Raw genomic sequence first — 22,212 nt, forward strand, 5'->3', positions numbered from 1 at the left:
GCAATAAAAGGAAGTTGCCCAGGAGCATTATGAACAATAAGCAAAATCTTGAAAAGTATGTTATCCTCCAAACAGTACTTCTCCATTTCAGGGATAGCAATCCAGGTGGGCATCTTGGAAGAGGTGCTGGGTCATCCATGACTTCTTACTGCTCCTGCAGTACACTGGCGTTGTGTGTTTACTGACATGCTTGAAAGCCCTGGGGTTGTCACTGTGCCAGATCATAAAGGGTGTCAATTTGTAGCCTGCAATGTGGCCCCCAAGTGAGATGTTATCCTGTCCTTAAAAGCTTTGAAACCCGGCATTGACTTGGCCTCCCTATGGATGAAAGTCCTTTCGGTCATCCCTTCCCAGAATAGGGAAGTTTCATCCATACTGAATATTTGCTCTGGCAAGTAATTTTCCCCCACAATCAGTCTCATCTAGAATTTTTAAAAATTCTTTAGCTGCCTTCACATCAGCATTCACAGACTCACCACTCACATTACATCATGAATAATGATTCTAGAATCCTTTAAACCACCCAGAGCTAGTAGTAAATTCAACATCATAGTTGGGTCCAGCTTTTTCCTTTAACATCACAAACATTTGCTTTGTGTATGATTGTCACTGTGCTGAGAGGGATACGCTTCTGTGACTGGTCTTTAATCCAGGTCACTAGAAGCTTCTCCATGTTTGATATAGACCATTCTCGAATTTTTGTTAGTCTCACTGCCTGCAATGAAGCAGATCCTTTAACAGCTTCCATCACTTTGTTCTTGTCCTTGAAGATTGTAGCTATGGTGGAATGGGACGTGCTTGACTGGCGAGCAATAACCATCACTGATTTTCTAACTTCGTCATCCTTAATCACTTTAATTTTGTTTCCGGGTCAATCATCAATGTGGCCTCTTACTGGCAACAATAGCAGTGGATTTCCTACTCTTAGGGGCCATAATGAGCAAAAGAAAGAAAAAACGCACAAGAGAAAATGATGCAATCAATAGACGTGGTAAATTCGACATGTATGAGGCTGCTGGCAACGTAACACAGCACACCGTTTTATAGGAAATTCTTTTTATAAGTAGGAAAAGTACACTCTGAAATAATGACAAAAGTATAGCATAGTAAATACATAAACCAGTAACATAGTCATTTATTATCATTATCAAGTACTATGTACTGTACATAATTGTATGTGTTACACTTTTACACAGCTGGCAGTGCCGTAGGTTTGTTTTCACCAGCATCACCACAAACATGTGAGTTATGTGTTGCACTACGATGTTACTACGCCTACGATGTCACTAGGCGATAGGAGCTTTTCAGCTCCCTTATAATCTTATGGGACCACCATATATGGACCACCATCACATATGCTGTCCATCACTGATGGAAGCGTCGTTATGCAGTGCATGACTGTGGCTGCAATAGGACTCTTCCCTTCATTAGACTGTAAGCTCTACGAGGGCAGGAACCATAGTCTCATTCACTACTGTGAGTAAGTGCTGGGAGCGTAGTAGGTGCTCAGTGAATGTTTGTTGGATGGATGGATGGATACATGGATAAACAAACAAGACGGTTTGTGCTATGGGGGTAAGGAAAAGGAGGAAGCACTACCAATGAGAAAGCAGAGGAGACTCCCTGGAGGTGGTGACTTTCCCTTCGTGGGCCCCTGCATTTGCCCTTCGGCTTCAGTCACCCCATCTGCATGGAAGGAGGAGACTGGTCACACCAGGGTGGGGCTACAGGGGCTGGGTAGACATGGGCAGCCTGCACTGTGAGGCTGGAAGGCTCGGGGAGAAATGGGGAGATTGGAGTCCTCTGGGGGTGGTCTGAGGAGGGCCAAGGTGCCCATAGGCTGAGCCCCGTGCACACTGGACAAGGCTCGGTTTCCTCTGGGTGCAGCCAAGCCAGTCTTCCTCCTGAGTCCAGCCCCAGCAGGAAGTGGGTCTCACCTAATCTGTAAGCCCCGCCTCCTACAGGGCCTGGGGCCCCAAGAGCCCTCATCATGAATATGGGCCTCAGTCCTGGCATCAGGGCCTGAAGGAACAGAGCGGGACAGAGAGGCCCTAGCTCGTCAGAAAAGGGACATCGATGGTCCCTAAAATCCAACCCTTTGCTGCAGGGACCCATTATCTTTCACCCTCACCCCATCATCTTAGACAGGCCACTCCTGTCACTCTGCTGCTCCCCAAACAAAGATCCATCTCTCCCCAAGATGATGACCAAACTCCTTGAGGGCAGAGACCCTTTCACATCCACTTGCTCCATGTCTGAGTCCTCGGGGCCCAGCACAGTGGCTGACACAGAGTAGCCTCTGAACACGTTTGCTCAATGAATTCATTTCATTATCAGTTTCCTCACTCCTACAACAGCTCTTCATAGACCATCAGTTATGTCCCAGGCACCATTCAATGCACTGAGCAACTGATCAAGACAGGTCTCCACCCTCAAGGAAGCTACATTCAAGAGGGGAGGCTGAAAATAAAAGACAAATGTGCAACGTTATTTCAGGGAGGGTTAACTGCATTAAGGAAAATAAAGAAGGCAGGGGAGAGAGAGTGCTGGGGTGCATTTGTGACAGAGTGCATAGGGAGACTTCTGGGGGAAGGGGCACATGAGCTGAGCCCTGAAAGAAGGGAGGAGGGAGCCACGAGGAGATCTGGGGGAAGAGTGCTCCAGAGAAGGAAGGCGGCATGCAGGGTAGGTGTGAGCTGGGGCGTCTGAGCACCAGCAAGGTCCCTGAGTGGGAGCAGAGGTTGGGGGGCGCCAATCATATTGGACCTGAGAAACCACAGGGCCTGGTCGCAGGCCGTGGTAAAGAGGTTGAATTGTAGTCTGTGTGCAACGCATCGGTGGACTGAGAGCAGAGGTGCGGCAGGATCCAATTCATAAATTAGTAACTCACTCTGGTGGCTGTAGGGGAATGTGTGGGAGGGTCAGGGAGGAAGCCGGGGCAGGAGAGGAAGCCTGAGGCCCCTGCAGGTGTAGATAGCTGGACACAGGAGTCTGGAGCTTGTGGGGAAAGAGATGGGTGGTGGAGAGGGAGGATAGACATTTGCTAATTGTCATCATGTGAACTCTTTCTAAAGACATCGCATAGGATGAGACCAACTCCAGAAGGAATGGAGAGGAAACAGAGGGAGGGTCCAGGGCTGTGATCTGGCTCTGCCACCAATTTGCAGGGTGACCTTGGCCATCTCTCTGGGCCTCAGATTCTACAACTGGACATGGAGGAGTTTGGGCCAGGAGATCTCTAAGGACCCTCTTCCCCAAATAATCACAGGCCTGGTTTCATTTCCTGCACTCGGGGGCCCCAGGTCTCACTCACACACAGCCGCTGAGCCTGCCTCTGGGGCACAGGGCCAGGGTCAGCATCATGGGTATCCGACCCTGCAGCTGCCCGGGGCCCACACTCAGAGGGGCTCATGCTTGATTTACTGCTTGGCTCTCACTGTCTGGAAACACTTCCTGATTTTTGAACAAGAGCTCTGCGTTCTCAATTTGCACCAGGTTCTGCTAATTATGTGGTCTGTGCTGCCACCTGCCCTTGGCATTTTGAGGTGAGGGGAGGCAAACTACCCCAGAGGGAGCAGGCATGATGCAGGGGGTAGGAGCCACATCAGGTTGCTGTGTGCCAGGACTGAGGACCCTGCAGGGCCCCTCTGTGGCATCCACGTCTCTGACATCACCAGCAGCACCCTCCCACCACCCCTCAGACTCTGATACCCCAACAGTCCCAACACACTTCTCTATACAGGAGCTGAAGACTCAGCCACTACGGATGGACTGGCTCCAGTGACCCCACAAACACAGCAATGGGAGATGATGGGTGAAGATCAAGGCCTTAACCCCAAAGACTTGATGATAGACTTTTAGGCACAATGCACTTAGATGGGGCTCATGTGTGGGAGCAAGTGGAAGAAAGTGACCCCAGCGAGAGGACGTGACCTGCTCCAGAAGATGCAGCCACAGAGACCAGCAAACCAGATGGCACCAACCAGGAAGTTACAGCAGGCTCGTTTTGACTTCAGAGAAAGGACTTTCTAACAATTCCTGCTGTCCCACAATGAAACTCTCACCTTCTGAGGGGCACTTCCCTTTCCAGGGGTGTGCACGTACAGGCTCAGGTCAGGGACGCTGGAGGAAGGCGCAGGCTGAGCAGCTGGACTGGAGAAGTGTTTTTCAAACCAGAGGCCACAACACAATCGTGGTCACGAATCAATTTAGTGGACCTAAAGCTGCAATTGTTAAAAATGCAAAAGAGAGGAGAGGAAAGAAGAGACGAGAAGAGAGGAGAGGAGAGGAGGGGAGGGGAGGAGAGGAGGGAGGGGAGGGAGGGAGAGGAGAGGAGAGGAGAGGAGAGGAGAGGAGAGAAGAGAAGAGAAGAGAAGAGAAGAGAAGAGAAGAGGAAATAAATATCCGAGTTTATCCCACACAGTGAGGGAAAGTACTGTTTCTTGAAACTTTAGTGTGTGTGCATGTGTGTGTGTGTGTGTGTGTGTGTGTGTGTGTTTGTGCTGGATGGGAACATAAAGTGCATTACTAACTGCGGGTGGTAGTCAAAAAGATGGAAATCCCAGTGACGTCAGCATCATGGCAGAGTGAGCTTTCCCATGAATTCTTCCCCCACAAGATACAACAAAAGCAACAGCCACAGACCAACAACGGAATCCCAGACAGTGAAAACCTAGAGTGGAGGGATCCACACTGCCGCACATCTGAGAGCGGAACGTGCTGGGCCCCCAGAGGAAGTGGGGAGAGGTAAGGAGAACTCCGCTCCCTCCCCATCAGATCAGCGATCCCGGTCCGAGCGGCTCCCAGAGAGGGGGGAGGGGCGGCCCTCGGCGGGGAAACCGTGGCTCTTAGGACTCTCTCAGCCAGTGGGAAACTCCCGCACAGAGGACTCAGAGGAGCCACAGGGCTACCATCAACATCTGAGCACCCCAGAGAGCGGATAAAGAGGGGCAAACGAGAAGCCTCCCACGTCAGGGACCCAGAGGGCAAAAGAGAGAGCTCCCCCCCCCCCCCCCGCAACCCGGAGTCTGCAGTTCAACCAGACCAGACCTAGCGATCCGAGGCAGACCTGATCAAACTGGACTGGACCCTTGGATCGCAGCGGGGGAAAAAAAAAAAAAAACTGCGGATCGCAGCAGAAAAACCGGGGCAGAGCACAGGGGGCTTAGACTACACAGCCCTTTACCACCAGACAGTGGCGGCAGGTGGAAATTGCAACCAGAGACTTCCAGGATGAGGAAAAACAAAACCAACACAGGAACCACAATGCAAAAATATATGAAATCACCAGACCAGAAACAAAATGACAAGCACCCAGAAATCAACCCCGAAGACACAGAAATCCATAAACTAAATGACAGAGATTTTAAAATAGGTATCATAAAAACACTCAACGATATACGAGACAACACAAACAATTCAATGAGATTAGGAGTTTCTTCACAAAAGAGATTGAAATCATAAAGAAAAACCAATCAGTGCTGATGGAGATGAAGAACACAATGGAGGAGATAAAGGAGAATCTGGAATCTTTAAAGAACAGAGCTGACAATATGGAGGAAAGAATTAGTACTTTAGAGGATAGGAATACAGATATACTCCAGATGGAAGAAGAGAGAGAACTAAGACTAAAAAGAAATGAAGAAAGACTCCGAGAAATATCTGACTCTATTAGGAAATGTAACATAAGAATTATAGGTATTCCTGAGGGAGAGGAGAGGGAAAGAGGAACAGAGAGCCTATTCAAGGAAATAATAGCTGAAAATTTCCCAAATCTGGGAAAGGAGCAGGAAATACCAGTAAGCGAAGCCAACAGGACACCTATATATATTAACAGACAAAGGCCTTCACCACGACACCTAGTGGTAAGGCTAGCCAGGGTCAACGACAAAGAAACAATATTAAGGGCAGCTAGACAAAAACAAAAAATAACGTACAAAGGAACTCCCATCAGGCTCTCAGCGGATTTCTCAACAGAAACTTTTCAGGCTAGAAGAGACTGGAATGATATATTCAAAATACTAAAAGACAAAAACTTTCAGCCAAGAATACTCTATCCAGCAAAAATACCCTTCAAATATGATGGAGAAATAGTAACTCTCCCAGATAAACAAAAGCTAAGGGAGTTCATGGCCACGAGACCCCCACTACAAGAAATACTCAAGAAGGCCTTCAGGCCTGAAAAAAAGAAGAGAAAGGGAACACAAAGCTTGGAGGAAGGAGAAAAGTTGGTAGACAAAATCAGAGAAATAGTAGATCTTTACCGGAATAAGTTAGCAACCACTTAAATACTAAACTCAAAGATCAAAGGAAGAAATTCACCAAAAATAAATTTAACCTCATCACTGTAAACACACAGCCACAACACAAGATAGAATAAGGTATAACAAGAGCAAGTTAGAAGGGGAAGAGGAAAGTGACTGAATTGACTTAGTATAAGGAAATAGGAGGCTATCAGATAATGGACTATCTCATACACAAGATTTTTTGCCCAAACCTCAAGGTAACCACTAAACAAATTATCAAAGCAAAACCACATATGATAAACAAAGAGAAAACTAGAAGAATCATAAGACAGAACAACCAAACTGAATTGGCAGTCCAAAACAAATGGGACAAGAAACAAAGGAAATGCAAAAGAACCAGAAAATAAGTGACAAAACAGCAACATTCAGCCCTCATATTTCAATAATTACCCTAAATGTAAATGGATTGAACTCTCCAATCAAAAGATACAGAGTGGCAGGATGGATTAAAAAGCAAGACCCAACAATATGCTGCCTTCAGGAAACACATCTTAGCACTAAAGACAAGCACAGGCTCAGAGTGAAAGGATGGAAGACAATACTCCAAGCTAATGGCAAACAAAAGAAAGCAGGTGTTGCCATACTCATATCAGACAAAGTAGACTTCAAGATAAAACAGGTTAAGAAAGACAAAGAAGGGAAATATATAATGATAAAAGGGACACTCCATCAAGAAGACATATCACTTATAAATATATATGCACCCAACATAGGAGCACCAATGTACATAAAGCAACTATTAACAAACCTAAAAGGAGAAATCAACAACAACACAATAATAGTAGGGGATCTTAACACCCCACTTACAGCAATGGATAGATCATCCAGACAAAAAGTTAATAAAGAAATAGTAGACTTAAATGAAAAACTGGACGAGATGGACCTAGTAGACATATACAGAGCACTCCACCCAAAAACAGCTGACTACACATTCTTCTCAAGCGCGCATGGAACATTCTCTAGGATAGACCATATGTTGGGAAACAAAGCAAGCCTCAATAAATTTAAGAAGATTGAAATCATAACAAGCATCTTTTCAGACCATAAGGCTATGAAACTGGAAATGAACCAGGAAAAAACTGGGAAAGTGACAAAAATGTGGAGATTAAACAACATGCTACTGAACAACCAATGGATCATTGATGAAATTAAAGGAGAAATCAAAAACTATCTGGAAACAAACGAAAATGATAACATGCCATATCAAACCATATGGGATGCAGCAAAAGCAGTCCTGAGAGGGAAACTCATAGCGATACAAGCCCACCTCAACAAACAAGAAAAAGCCCTAATAGGCAACCTTAAATTACACCTAACAGAACTAGAAAAAGAAGAACAAACAAAGCCCAAAGCCAGCAGAAGGAGAGAAATAATAAAAATCAGAGCAGAAATAAAGGATATTGAGACCAAAAAAACAGTAGAAAGGATTAATGAAACAAAGAGCTGGTTCTTCGAGAAGATAAACAAAATAGACAAACCCTTAGTCAGGCTTACTAAGAAAAAAAGAGAAAAGGCTCAAGTAAATAAAATTAGAAATGAAAGAGGAGAAATTACAACGGATACCATGGAAATACAGAGGATTATAAGAGAATACTATGAGAAATTATATGCCAACAAATTGGACAATCTAGAAGAAATGGATAAATTCTTAGACTTATACAACCTCCCAAAATTGAACCAAGAAGAAATGGAGAATCTGAATAGACCAATAACAAGTAAAGAGAGTGAAATAGTAATCAAAAACCTGCCAAAAATAAAAGACTAGGACGAGATGGCTTCTCCAGTGAATTTTACCACACGTTCAAAGAAGATTTAATCCCCATCCTCCTCAAACTATTCCAAAAATAGAGGAAGATGGAACACTTCCTGAATCATTCTATGAGGCCACCACCACCCTGATACCAAAACCAGACAAAGACAATACAAAGAAAGAAAATTACAGGCCAATATCGCTGATGAACATTGATGCAAAAATCCTCAACAAAATATTGGCATACCGAATACAACAATATATTAAAAGATCATACACCATGATCAAGTGGGATTTATACCAGAGACGCAGGGATGGTTCAACATCCGCAAATCAATCAACGTGATACATCACATCAACAAAACAAAGAATAAAAACCACATGATCATCTCAATAGACGCAGAGAAGGCATTTGACAAGATACAACATCCATTTATGATAAAAACTCTCAATAAAATGGGAATAGAAGGAAAGTACCTCAACATAATAAAGGCCATATATGACAAACCCACAGCTAACATCATACTCAACGGGGAAAGACTGAAAGCCATTCCTCTGAGAACAGGAACGAGGCAGGGCTGCCCACTCTCACCACTCCTGTTCAACATAGTACTGGAGGTTTTGGCCAGAGCAATTAGGCAAGAAAAAGGAATAAAAGGAATCCAAATAGGTAACGAAGAAGTGAAACTCTCACTATTTGCAGAGGACATGATTGTATATATAGAAAACCCTAAAGGATCTGTTGGAAAACTATTAGAAACAATCAACAACTACAGCAAAGTTGCAGGGTACAAAATCAATCTACAAAAATCAGTTGCATTTCTATATGCTAATAATGAACTAACAGAAAGAGAGCTCAAAAAGTTAATACCATTTACAATTGCATCAAAAAGAATAAAATACCAAGGAATAAATCTTACCAAGGAGGTGAAGGACCTATACAATGAGAACTACAAGACATTATTGAGGGAAATCCACGATGACATAAAGAAATGGAAAGATATCCCATGCACGTGGATTGGAAGAATAAACATAGTTAAAATGTCTATATTACCTAAAGCAATCTACAGATTCAATGCAATCCCAATCAGAATCCCAATGACATTCTTCACAGAAATAGAAAAAAGAATACTAAAATTTATATGGGGCAACAAAAGACCCCGAATAGCTAAAGAAATCCTAAAGAAAAAGAACAAAGCAGGAGGCATCACAATCCCTGACTTCAAAACATACTACAAAGCAATAGTAATCAAAACAGCATGGTACTGGTACAAAAACAGACACACAGATCAATGGAACAGAATTGAAAGCCCAGAAATAAAACCACACATATACGGACAGCTAATTTTCGACAAAGGTGCTAAGAACATGCAATGGAGAAAGGAAAGTCTCTTCAATAAATGGTGTTGGGAAAACTGGACAGCCACATGCAAAAGAATGAAAGTGGACCATGTGCTATCGCCATTCACAAAAATTAACTCAAAATGGATCAGAGACCTGAAGGTGAGACCTGAAACTATAAAACTCATAGAAGAAAATATAGGCAACACACTATTTGATATTGGTTTTAAAGGAATCTTTTCGGATGACATGCCTACCAAGACTAGGGAAACTAAAGAAAAAATAAACAAGTGGGACTTTATCAGATTAAAGAGCTTTTATAAGACAAATGAAACCAGAATCAAGATGAACAAACAACCAACCAGCTGGGAGAGAATATTTGCAAAACATACATCTGACAAGGGGTTGATCTCCATAATATATAAAGAACTCACACAATTGAACAACAAAAAAACAAACAACCCAATCAAAAAATGGGCAGAGGAAATGAACAGACACTTCTCCAAGGAAGATATACAGATGGCCAATAGGCACATGAAAAGATGCTCAACATCACTAATCATCAGGGAAATGCAAATCGAAACAACACTAAGATACGACCTCACGCCTGTTAGAATGGCTATAATCACCAAGACAAAAAAAAACAAATGTTGGAGAGGATGTGGAGAAACAGGAACCCTCATACACAGCTGGTGGGAATGCAAATTGGTGCAGTCTCTATGGAAAACGGTATGGAGATTCCTCAAAGAATTAAAAATAGAGATGCCCTATGATCCAGCCATCCCACTACTGGGAATCTATCCAACGCACCTGAAATCAACAATCCAAAGAGGCTTATGCACCCCTATGTTCATTGCAGCATTATTCACCATAGCCAAGAAGTGGAAGCAACCTAAGTGTCCCTCGACTGACGATTGGATTAAGAAAATGTGGTATATATATACAATGGAATACTACTCAGCCATAAAAAAAGACAAAATCGTCCCATTTGCAACAACATGGATGGGCCTGGAGCGTATTATGTTAAGTGAAATAAGCCAGAAAGAGAAAGACAAACACTGTATGATCTCACTCATATGTGGAATATAAACCAACACATGGACAGAGAAAACTGGACTGTGGTTACCAGGGCAGTGGGGGTGGGGGGTGGGCACAAGGGGTGAAGGGAGTCATATATGTGGTGATGGACAAACAAAAATGTACAACCCAAAATTTCACAATGTTAGAAACCATTAAAACATCAATAAAAAAAAAAAAAGATGGAAATCCTTGGGAAGTTGGTCTCTAAGATCCTTTCAACTTTGCAGTTACATGATGCCAGGTTTTTAGATTTTATGTATGAAATTGTGAGACCAGGATTCTAAGATTCAGTTATTTCTTTTTCATTCATTTACTTCACATTTATTTAATACCCCTTCTCAGCCAGGGTGGGGGCTAGGGGCAGAGAGAGCATAAGAATCAGTTCCTGCCCTCAAGTCAGTGATGGAGACCAACATTGAAACAGACAATTAGAGCACAGCGGGGTAAGGGCTTCAGTTAGCACTGGGCTAGGATTGGTGCATATTTCACCCGACCCTGTGAGGGAGGTGCTTTTCTCATCACCATTCTGCAGATGAGAAAATAATCATCCTCAAATGACCACACACAGGGTTAGTCAAGGTTCCCCAGCAGAATCATGATTTGAACCCAAGACCACGTGAGCACAGGGCTGTACTTTTAACCACTAGACCCTTGTGTGAAAGGCAGGGGTGGGGGGTGTGGAGGTTCAAGGAGGAAGGGACTGACTGGGGCACTGGGGTTGGGTGTCGGAGAGGTCAGGGGAAGTGGCACATCAGAAGGGACCCTTGAGCTGTGTTTTGAAGGAAGAATAGAAGTTTGATGGCTTCCTTTCCTTAAGTGACAGCCCAGAAGCCATGCTGAGAATAAGAAAGAGTGTGGGATGTACAGCAGGCAGACCTGGCTTGATCTTTAGTTCTAGCTTTTCCTAGCTATGTGACCCTGGGCAAGTCACCTAACATCTCTGGGCCTCCATTTCTTCATGTTTTAAATGGGGGTTATCATGAAATTAGAGATAATGGAAGGAATGCATCTAGCACTAGCACAGTGCCTGGCAAACAGTAGGAGCTTCATGCTAATTACAACCCATTGATGAAGTTTCCCTGAGTTTGAATCCCAACTCTGCCATTTACCATCTGGGTAACCTGGGGCAAGAGGCCAACCTCTCTGTGCCCCAGTTTCCTCATCTTTAAAAGGGAAATAATAATAGTACCCACCACATAAGGTTATGAAAATAAAATAAATCAATACCTGTGAAGTGCTCAGAATAGTTTCAAGCACAAATCAGGTGCACGATAGACATTGGCCACTGTTGATACTTCTATGTGTTACACACTATGATAAGAGCTTTATAATTTTATTCATTAATTAGATTAACAAATGGTCATGGAGGTTTTCCAACTTCTAGATAATGTTCAAGGTGCATCAGGGAATCTCAATTCATTTAGGACACAGCAGGAACCCTGAGTGTGACACTGAGTTTGTTTTCTAGGGGGAGTTGCAGTGGAGACAGGATGGGGGCAGGGGTGACATAGTGGTGAGAAATGAGGCTGGAGAGGTGGAACAGGCCAGACAATGAAAAACGCTTTATGTGATGTCATCCTGTGTGCTGGGGAGAGCCATGGAAACATTCAATGTGGCCAATTTTTACTCTTAGAATTTTTGATTCCCTGGTTGCAAAACTCTGAGTCTATGTGTCAATGTCTATATGATTCCAAGAAATTTATAGTCATTTGATTATGTGATCCTTAATGTCTCTCACTTGCTTTAGTTAGATTGCTGTGAAAATGGCCACAACAGGGACTTCTGGTTTCAACTCCGACATGTAAAGACCTTGAAGGTCATTACTCCTGTCCTTACAACAAGAAAAAGACAGGAAATACTAAGTGTTGGAGAGGATGTGGAGAAAAGGGAACTCTAATTCACTGCTGGTGAGAGTGCAAATTGCTGCAGCCACTATGGAAAACAGTATGGAAATTCCTAAAAAAATTAAGAATAGAAATACCATACGATCCAGCTATTCCACTGCTGGGTATTTACCCAAAGAACATGAAAACATGAATGTGTAAAGATACATGCACCCCTCTATTCATTGCAGCATTATTCACAATAGCCAAGACTTGGAAGCAACCTAGGTGCCCATCAAGGGACAAATGGATAAGGAAGATGGGGTATATATACACAACGGAATACTACTCAGCCATAAAAAAGATGAAATCTGGACATTTGTGACTACATGGATGGACCTTGAGGGTAATATGCTGACTGAAATAAGTCAGAGGGACAAAGTCAAATACCATATGATCACACTCATAAATAGAAGATAAAAACAACAACAAACAAACACATAGAGACAGATATTAGATTGGTGGTTACCAGAGGGGAAGGCAGGAGGGAGGAGCATGAAAAGGATGATTAGGCACACGTGTATGGTGATAGATTGTAATTAGTCTTTGGGTGGTGAAAATGATATAATCTACAAGGAAATCGAAACATAATGATGTACACTCAAAATGTATATAATGTTATAAACTGTGTTACCACAATTAAAAAAAAAAGATGAAGAAAGAGAGAATCTGAATAGACCAATCACAAGTAAACAGATTGAAATGTTTTTTATGTTTCAATGAAAAACGTACCCAAAAACAAAAGTCCAGGACCCAGACAGCTTCTCTGGTGAATTCTACCAAGCATTCAAAGATTTAATGCCTTCTCAAACTCTTCTCAATCCTTCTCAAACTCTTCAAAAACATGGAAGAGGACGAGACACTTCCTAACTCATTATACGAGGCCAACATCACCCTGATACCAAAACCACAGAAGGACAACACTAAAAAAGAAAATTACAGGCAAATATCACTGATGACATAGATGCAAAAATCTTCAACAAAGTATTAGCAAATTGAATACAATAGTACATTATAAGCATACATCACGACCAAATGGGATTCATTCCAGGGATGCAGCAATGGTTCAACCTCTGCAAATCAATGAATGTGATACACCACATTAAGGAAGGAAGAATAAAAACCACATGATCATCTCAATTGATGCAGAGAAGTCATTTGACAAGATCCAACACCCATTTATGATAAAAACTCTCAATAAAATGGGTATAGAAGGAAAGTATCTCAGCATAGTAAGGCGATATATGACAAACCCATAGCCAACATCATAGTCAATGATGAAAAACTGAAAGCTATTTCTCTAAGAACAGGATCAACACAAGGATACCCACTCTCACTACTCTTATTCAACATAGCACTGGAAGTCCTAGACAGAGCGATTAGGCAAGAAAAATAAATAAAAGGTATCCATATGGGAAAAGAAGTAAAACTGTAACCATTTGCAGATGACATGATTCTATATATAGAAAACCCTTAAGAATTCATCAAAAAGCTATTAGAAATAATTAACAAATACAGCAAAGTTGCAGGGTACAAAATCAACATACAAAAATCAGTTGTATTTCTATACACTAATTACGAAGGAGTAGAAAGAGAAATCAAGAATACAATCCCGGGGGGCCGGCCCCGTGGCTTAGTGTTTAAGTGCACGTGCTCCGCTACTGGCGGCCTGGGTTCCGATCCCAGGCGCGCACCGACACACCGCTTCACTGGCCATGCTGAGGCAGTGTCCCACATACAGCAACTAGAAGGATGGGCAACTATGACATACAACTTTCCACCGGGGCTTTGAGGAAGGGAAAAAAAAACAAAAAAGGAGGAGGATTGGCGATAGATGTTAGCTCAGAGCAGTCTTCCTCAGCAAAAAGAGGAGGATTGGCATGGATGTTAGCTCAGGGCTGATCTTCCTCACAAAAAAAAAAAAGGAATAAATTCCCCTTTACAATTGCAACAAAGAGAATAAAATACTTAGGAATAAATTTAACCATGGAGGTGAAAGAGTATACCCTGAAGACTATAAGACATTTTTGAAATATATTGAAGACATAAAGAAATCGAGATATTCTGAGCTCATAGATTGGAAGAATAAACATAGTTAAAATGTCCATACTACTTAAAGCAATCGACAGATACAATACGATCCCAATCAGAATCCCAATGACATTTTTCACGGAAATAGAACAAAGAATCTTAAAATGTCTATGGAACAACAAAAGACCCTGAACAGATAAAGCTGAGAAGAAAGAACACAGCTGGAGGTATTGCACTCTCTGATTTCAAAATATACTACAAAGCTATAGTAATCAAAACAGCATGGTACTGCCACAAAAAAACAGACACACAGATCAATGGAACAGAATTGAGAGCCCAGAAATAAACCCATACATCTAAGGACAGCTAATTTTCAACAAAGGAACCAAGAACATACAATGGAGAAAGGAAAGTCTCTTTAATAAATGGTGCTGGGAAAACTGGACAGCCATATGCAAAAGAATGAAAGTAGACCATTATCTAACTCCATACCCAAAAATTAAGTCCAAGTGGTTTAAAGAATTGAATGTAAGACCTGAAACTTTAAAACTCCCGGAAGAAAACATAGGCAGTTCGCTGCTTGATATCGGTCTTAGCAGTATCTTTTTGAATATCATATCTCCTCAGGCAAGGGAAACAAAAGAAAAAATTTTAGAAAGGGACTACTTCAAACTAAAAAGCTTCTGTACAGCAAAAGACACCATCAACAAAATGAAAAGACAACCCACCAACTGGGAGAAAATATTTCTGAATCATATATCCAATATGGGGTTAATATCCAAAATATGTAAAGAACTCATACAACTCAACAACAAATCAACAAACAACTTGATCAAAAAACGGGCAGAAGATACGAACATTTTTCCAAAGAAGATATACAGATGGCCAACAGGCATATGAAAAGATGTTCAACATCACTGATTATTAGGGAAATGCAAATCTAATTTGAAGTGAGATATCACCCACACCCATCAGAATGGCTATTATTAAAAAAGATGGGAAATAACAAGTGTTGGAAAGGATGTGGAGAAAAAGGAACTCTCACACACTGCTGGTGGGAATCAAATTGGTGCAACCACTGTGGAAAACAGTTCAGAGATTACTCAAGAAACTGAAAATAGAAATACCATATGACCCAGCTACTCCAATTCTGGGTATTTATCCAAAGAATATGAATACAGTAATTTGAAAAGATATATGCACCCCTACGTTCATTGCAGCATTATTCACAGTAGCCAAGGTTTGGAAGCAACCTAAGTGCCCATCAATGGATGAATGGATAAGGAAGATGTGATACACACACACACACACACACACACACACACACAGTGGAACACTATTCAGCCATAAAAAAGACAAAATCATGGCATTTGCGACGTGGATGAAACTTGAGGGTATTATGCTAAGTGAAATAAGTCAGACGGAGAATGAAAATTACCGTAGGACTTCACTCATATGTATAAAGATAAACTGACAAACAAACACATAAAAACGGAGAACACATTGGTGGTTACCAGAGGGGAAGGGGGTGGGGGGAGGGGGAAAGGGGCACATATGTATAGTGGCCGATGGAAACTACACTCTTGGTGGTGAACGAGATATAGTCTATACAGAAGTCAAAATATAATTATGTACACCTGAAATTTACATGTTATTAACAATATAACCTCAATAAAATAAATTAAATAGAAAAGAGAAAATCTGGTTATTTAGCAAGCCTGAGCTCCAAAAGGAACTGTGCTACCTTCAGAAAACAACTGAGTACTCACCAAGACGATGCCTTGAGCCCAAGGATGGAGGCTTGAACTGTGGGGACAAAGGCCCTCCCCCGAGAGAACAAAGCCTCTTCAGATCCTGAATAAGTCTGAGAGCTCAAAACACGAGGAGAGCAGAGCTCAGAATCTGAGAGGACACTCACCAAACCGAAAGCAGGGAGCAACCCTCAGAAGTGATGAGCACAAGGGGCTCAGTGTGTGTACCTCACTTGATTCTTGGGGTCACAGTCTCTCCAGGGTCGCCTCTTTTGGATCTCACTTTTCTACGCCATATATGTCAGCTTGAAAACAAATTCACTTGTTAATTTATCCTCAAAATGAGTTTATTTGGGAATAGACAAAAGAACTGCAATTTTGGATGTGCGTGCTATGGAGAATCATAGACAAATCCAGAAAACAAAGGAGGGGAGCTTGCTTTTACAGAGAAAAATGGAGAGCAGGGAGGGGCTGTTCTTAATGAAAGTCCATTGGACGAAAGCAACAGTGAAACTGAGCACGGGCTCCATCTGCTCATGGCAAGATAAAAGGCCAAGCAGGCGGTGATAGAGAAAGAACTTTAATAAGCAATAAGCTAGCATATCGGAAGATGGTGGACTATCGTCCTCAAAAAACCCATCTTAGGGAGAACTGATTTGGAAATGACTGATTAAAGGCAAACGGGTTTGGGGAGGGGGCTCAAAACGTCAGGTGACGGATGAGCACAGAATGTTGAGTGCTTCTCTGTAGCAGACCTGAGGAATCGAAGAAAATCTCAATTACTTCTTTATCTGGGACAGAAGGAGCAGTTTGGGCAGAGGACACGTTATTCTTTCTACCAGTCACAGAGTAGCTTACCTGCGTGCAGTTCTAAGCGTTTTTCCAAAGCACATTGTGAGAATAAGACGGGGAGGGGAGCATGTGGCCTTTGGGGCTGAAGTTTGAACTGCTCAATGCTCCTGCGAGATGCTTAGTCAGGCAGAGGGCTGCCGGCAAGCTACTCTCTTTATCTGCGATCCTCCTGATGTTCTGCAAAGCAAGTTCAGAAACTTTGGTTGCTTTGTTTCCCATGTTAACCTTGTGGGTACAGACACAGTTTCATCCTAATCCAGGGAAACTTGAACTCCTTCATCCTCAGCTTAAACAGTTCAGGGTGGCAACGGCTTGTCGTTGGCTGAGCTGTGAAGTTTCTGATGGCTGGGCTGTTGCTGGGTGGGAGAGAAATTCTCCTTCAGTACTAAAGTAGTTTCACTTCCTGTGGAAAGTACAAAGGTAAGTCTGACTGTTTGCAGTATTTGATGATGTCTGATAGGGCATGAGAGCTCCCTCTACAGGCCTTACCTACTCCAATTTAGTTAAGTTTCTTTTATTAATTTCCACACTTTTCTTCCTCCCTCCCTCCTTCTCGCTAATCCTTCCTTCCTTCTTTCCTCTGTCCTTCCTTCCTCCTTCCTTCTTTTCTTTCTTTCTTCCTTCCATCCTTCTTTCCTTCCTTCCTTCCCTACTTCCTCTGTCTCTCTCTCCTACAACTGCCAGGACTATGTTGAATAAGGGTTGAGAATGGACGTCCTTGCCTTGTTCCTTATCTTACGGAGAAAATGTTCAGTCTTTCACCCTTAAGCAAAATGTTTGAGACATGCAGGCCCACTGGAGAATTCTGCTTTGCAGAACATCTGGAGGATCGCTGATAAAGAGAGTAGCTTGCTGGCATTAAGGATAATGATAGCTGTAGGTTTTTCTGTAGATGTTCTTTATCAAATTTAGGAAGTTCCCCACCATTTCTAGTTTGCTGAGAGTTTTCATCATGAACGGATGTTGGATTTTGTCAAATGCTTTTTCTGCGTCAATTGATATATCACGCAATTGTTCTCCTTTAACCTGTGGATGTGATAGATTACAGTGATTGATTTTCAGAAACAGCTTTGCATACCTGGAATAAATCTGACTTAGTCGTGACATATAGCTTTACACATTGCTAAATTCTATTTGCTGATATTTTGTTGAAGATTTTTGTATCTAAGCTCATGAGAGATATTGGTCTGTGGTTGTGTTTTGTTTTTGGTACAGTCTTTATCTGGTTTTGCTATCAAGGTAATAATGGCTTCATAAAATGAGTAGGGAGGTGTTCCCTCCTCTTCTATTTTCTGGAAGAGATTGTATAAAATTAGTGTTAATTCTTCTTTAAATGTTTGCTAAAATTCTCCAGTGGGCCTGCATGTCTCAAACATTTTATTTCGTCCTCGAACATAAACACCTTCCTCCACCTTCCTCCTGCTCAGATAATGGTCCTCCTTCCTCTTTCCTCTGGTCTGACACCCTCAAGCCATCTGCTGTGGCAATTGGGACACAAAGACTCTGCTAAAGGACCAATGGCCTTGGGGAGTGGGCTCCACATGGCTGCTCAGCTCTTCAGCATGTAAAGGCAGAACCGTGCAGTTCTGTGGGGAGCCTGCAGGGCTCAGCTTCCACCACTGACCCAGAGAGACGGGTCTCTAGTGACCACTTCTGGCCAATGTTCCATGAGCACTCAAACCTCCGCAAATTTTAACAGTGATTATTTCTGGAAGGAGGCATTGTGGATTCTTCTCTTGGTTTACAATTTCATGTTCTTCAACATGTATTTCTCCACTGAGCAGGTAGCATTTGTGCGGTGGTAATAAGTTTAAAAGACAGATCCTCAGTTCCCAGGGGCTGGGGGATGAGATCTGTGATGTGTGCAGTGCTCAGCCCTGTGACCATGGGGGTGAGTCCATTACCTGCACAAAGAGTGTGGAAAAGACACGGCCACTGGGAGATTTTGTGAGCTGGACGCCATCCCAGTCTAGTTCTCTAAATTCTGTCTGTTCTGGGATGAGACAGAGAAAACACCCCCAAAAGAAATTCTGGAGGAATCAGTGGGGAGAACACCATAAACAGGCAGAGGTAGTCCACACCATGCACACCTGAGGTCCCACTCACCTGTGAGTCCCAGCAGCAGGGATGGCAGAGGTGGGCAGGGCGAGGAGGCAGGGACAGGCATCGTGGTGGCCCTTGGAGCCTGCTCTGTCTCACTGTGGTTCTGGAGAGGCCCAGGACTCTGTGCTCTGAGGAGAGAGGACAGTTCTTCCTGCCATAATGTCAGAGGAAGGGGACTGTATGAGAGGGAAGACTGTGGGACTGTGACAATTTTTTTGTCATTATAAATTGGAGAGACAATGTGGCTACAGGCTCAGAAGTTGCTACTGGAAATGTCCGGGGTCCAGAGTGGAGGGACACAACTTCTGCAGGTTAGTGCTTCTTCTTGAGCCTTCTTCCATCTGAGCTTCTCCCCACCCCATAGTCTTCGCCTATCTATGAGCCCCAGTGACATGTCTCGGCCAGGGGCTTCTGGAACCTCGTGATGGGCAGATGTGGTCCAGATACTACGTGAACCCAACATCTGAGCCTCACTGAGCTGCACAGCTGCAGGAAGGAGGCTGGATCTCTATGGCCTCACTCTCTTGGAAATAGAGTTGAACCTTACAAGAGACCATTACCCCCACTTCAGAGGTGTTAGAGTTAAAAATGAGCCCTAATGCAATGTCTGCTTTGGGCTCCTGGCTGTGCTATGGATGCCTACATACAATACGAAGATGCCTGCTTGTCCTTTCTGCAGAGGAATTGTGTTTGACTGGGAAAGAGGTTAGAGTTTTGGAGATGGTGATGTTTTTGCCTTAGAAGATAGAGGGGCCCTCCAGGGAAGGTGGGCCTCGGAGAAGTCTCTCCAAAAGGGAAAGCAACACACCTGGAAATACACCTGGTTAGGTGAGGGCTGCCTCTCCTGTCTGTGCTGCGTCAGGAGCCAGGTTTAGAAGAAGAGTGGAGGGGCAGAAGAAACACTCTCAGAGAGAGGAACCAGCATGTGTACCTCCTTCTTTTTCACCTCTGGATTGGACTCTACCCAAGCACAAATGTTGTCTAAAAGGACTCTCAGCCCACATTCATCTGGTGACCCTTTAATGTCCAAGCCTCCATAGCCAGGAACTGACTGCTATGGCCATTTTCCCATTGCTTCCTTGTGACCCCTGCCTCTTCCTCAGAACCAACTGGATGTCAAGATACAATCTAGGTTCAAATCTTAAATCCATTCCCTGGTAGCTTAGTAATCTTGAGCCCATCATGCAGACCTATATATAGTTTGACCTTCAAATATTCATTTGCATGCCTCAAATATTCAAAACTGATTTCATAATCTGCACTCAAACATTCTCTTCTCCCACCCCACCCTATTCAGTATGAGGCCCATCATCTGCCCATGAGGCGAAACCAAGAAGGGACCCATGTTCTACACCCTCAGTCATCCACCCATATCTGTCTCCTACCAGACCCTGTTGGGTTTACCTCCTGAATACCTCTTGAATCTATTTCTCCATCTCCAGCATTATCTATTGCCTGAATGAAAACAATTACCTCTTAACTACGCTACCCCCATTTTCTTGTGCCCCATGTCATCTCTTCCTCCTACTTCACCCAGAGGTTCTTTGACAACACAGGTCTGATTACACCCTTTCTTGTATAAACACTACTGTGGACTCTCACTGCGCTTAGCATGGTAAGACTATATGGTCCATGATACTCGGTCGTATAAACAATCCCTCGTTCCCTGACTGCTTGGCCCCTAAAAACAAAGGGATATCCACTTCTTCCAGTACTCAACACAGCCTCTTTGTCCCGAGTTGGGTCCCCTGGGAAACAGACTCTGAGATGAAAACTAACAAACAAATCATTTTTCAGAGAGTACATTTAAGATCAATATCTGTGGGAGGCAGGAGAAGGAGCAGGACAGGATAGAACGAGAAGTTGAGCGGCAATGAAGTCCTCAGCTGACCTCCCATGGAGCTCTGGTGCTAGGCTTGTCCTTCAGAGTGTCCTAAGCCGGAGTGAGAGGGCTGGGCCTTTATATCACCATGTTGATGAGTCATTGGATGTGGCATGTTATCAGGCATGACCTTGGGCAAGGAGGCTCTCCTCAGCTGAGTTAATTCCAAAGAGGGCTGACAGCTGAGGGCCATCTTCTCCAGCCTGCTGCATCTCAGCATCCACCAGCCTCTTCAGAACATCTTCCAGGTGGGAATCCTTGCTCTCAGGACGTGTATTAACTCCCCTCAGTTAGATCCTCAAAGCTACTTCATCTCACCCAGCTATCCAAAGTTCTCCGACCTCACTTGGTCTGACCTGGGCTTTACTAATTGGAGAAGTTTAGGATGAACATCATGGGGGACTGAGAAGCAGCTTCCTCTGGGATCTCTGAGTGCCCGGGTCTGGGTTGAGCTCTGGCAGAGGACAGACGAAGGAAGAGAAGGAACCTCAGATGTGGGAAGTGAGATGAAACTTGCGTATATTAACACAGAAGTCTCCCCACCACACATTCCTTGTGCTGTTCCCCTAGAAGGTGCAAGAAGCAGGGATCCAGCTGAGCAGAAGATGTTGGCTTTTTTAATAGATTTATTCTTTTTAGCAAATTTAGATTTACATAAAAAGTGAGATAACAATAGAGAGTTCCATGTACTGATGCACACAGTTTCCCCTATTAGTAACATCTTATATTACTGTGGTCCATTTATTTCAATTAACGAACCTATTAGCCAATGTTCATAGTTTATCCATATTTTGTTTTAGCTGGGGTACTATATCAAAACACTCTAAACTGTAGAAAACTATTTCTCTCCATTCTGGAGGCTGGATGTCCAAAATCAGGGTGCCAGCATGGTTGGGTGAGGGCCCTCCTCTGCTCACAGATTTCTCATGGTGTCCTCACAAGGTGGAAGGGGCTAGGAATGTCTGTGGGGTCTCTTTTATAAGAGCACTAGGCCCATTGATGAGGATGGAGCCCTCATGATCTAATCACCTTCCAACAGCCTCATCTTCTAACCGGATCACATTGGGCTTTAGGATTCTAACACGTGAATTTCAGGGGGACACAAACATTCAGACCATCACATAATACAATTTTATTTTCTTGCACAAATTGTTCCATCTTTGGCCTTCGGGAGCTCTTTCATTTGGTTGCTGCACCACTCTCATGTGCTGCAATCAATGAGGTTTTTTTTTTT

This window comes from Ceratotherium simum, chromosome 21 (assembly GCF_057802395.1).
Source record: "Ceratotherium simum simum isolate JZ-2026a chromosome 21, ASM5780239v1, whole genome shotgun sequence".
Lineage (NCBI taxonomy): Eukaryota > Metazoa > Chordata > Mammalia > Perissodactyla > Rhinocerotidae > Ceratotherium > Ceratotherium simum.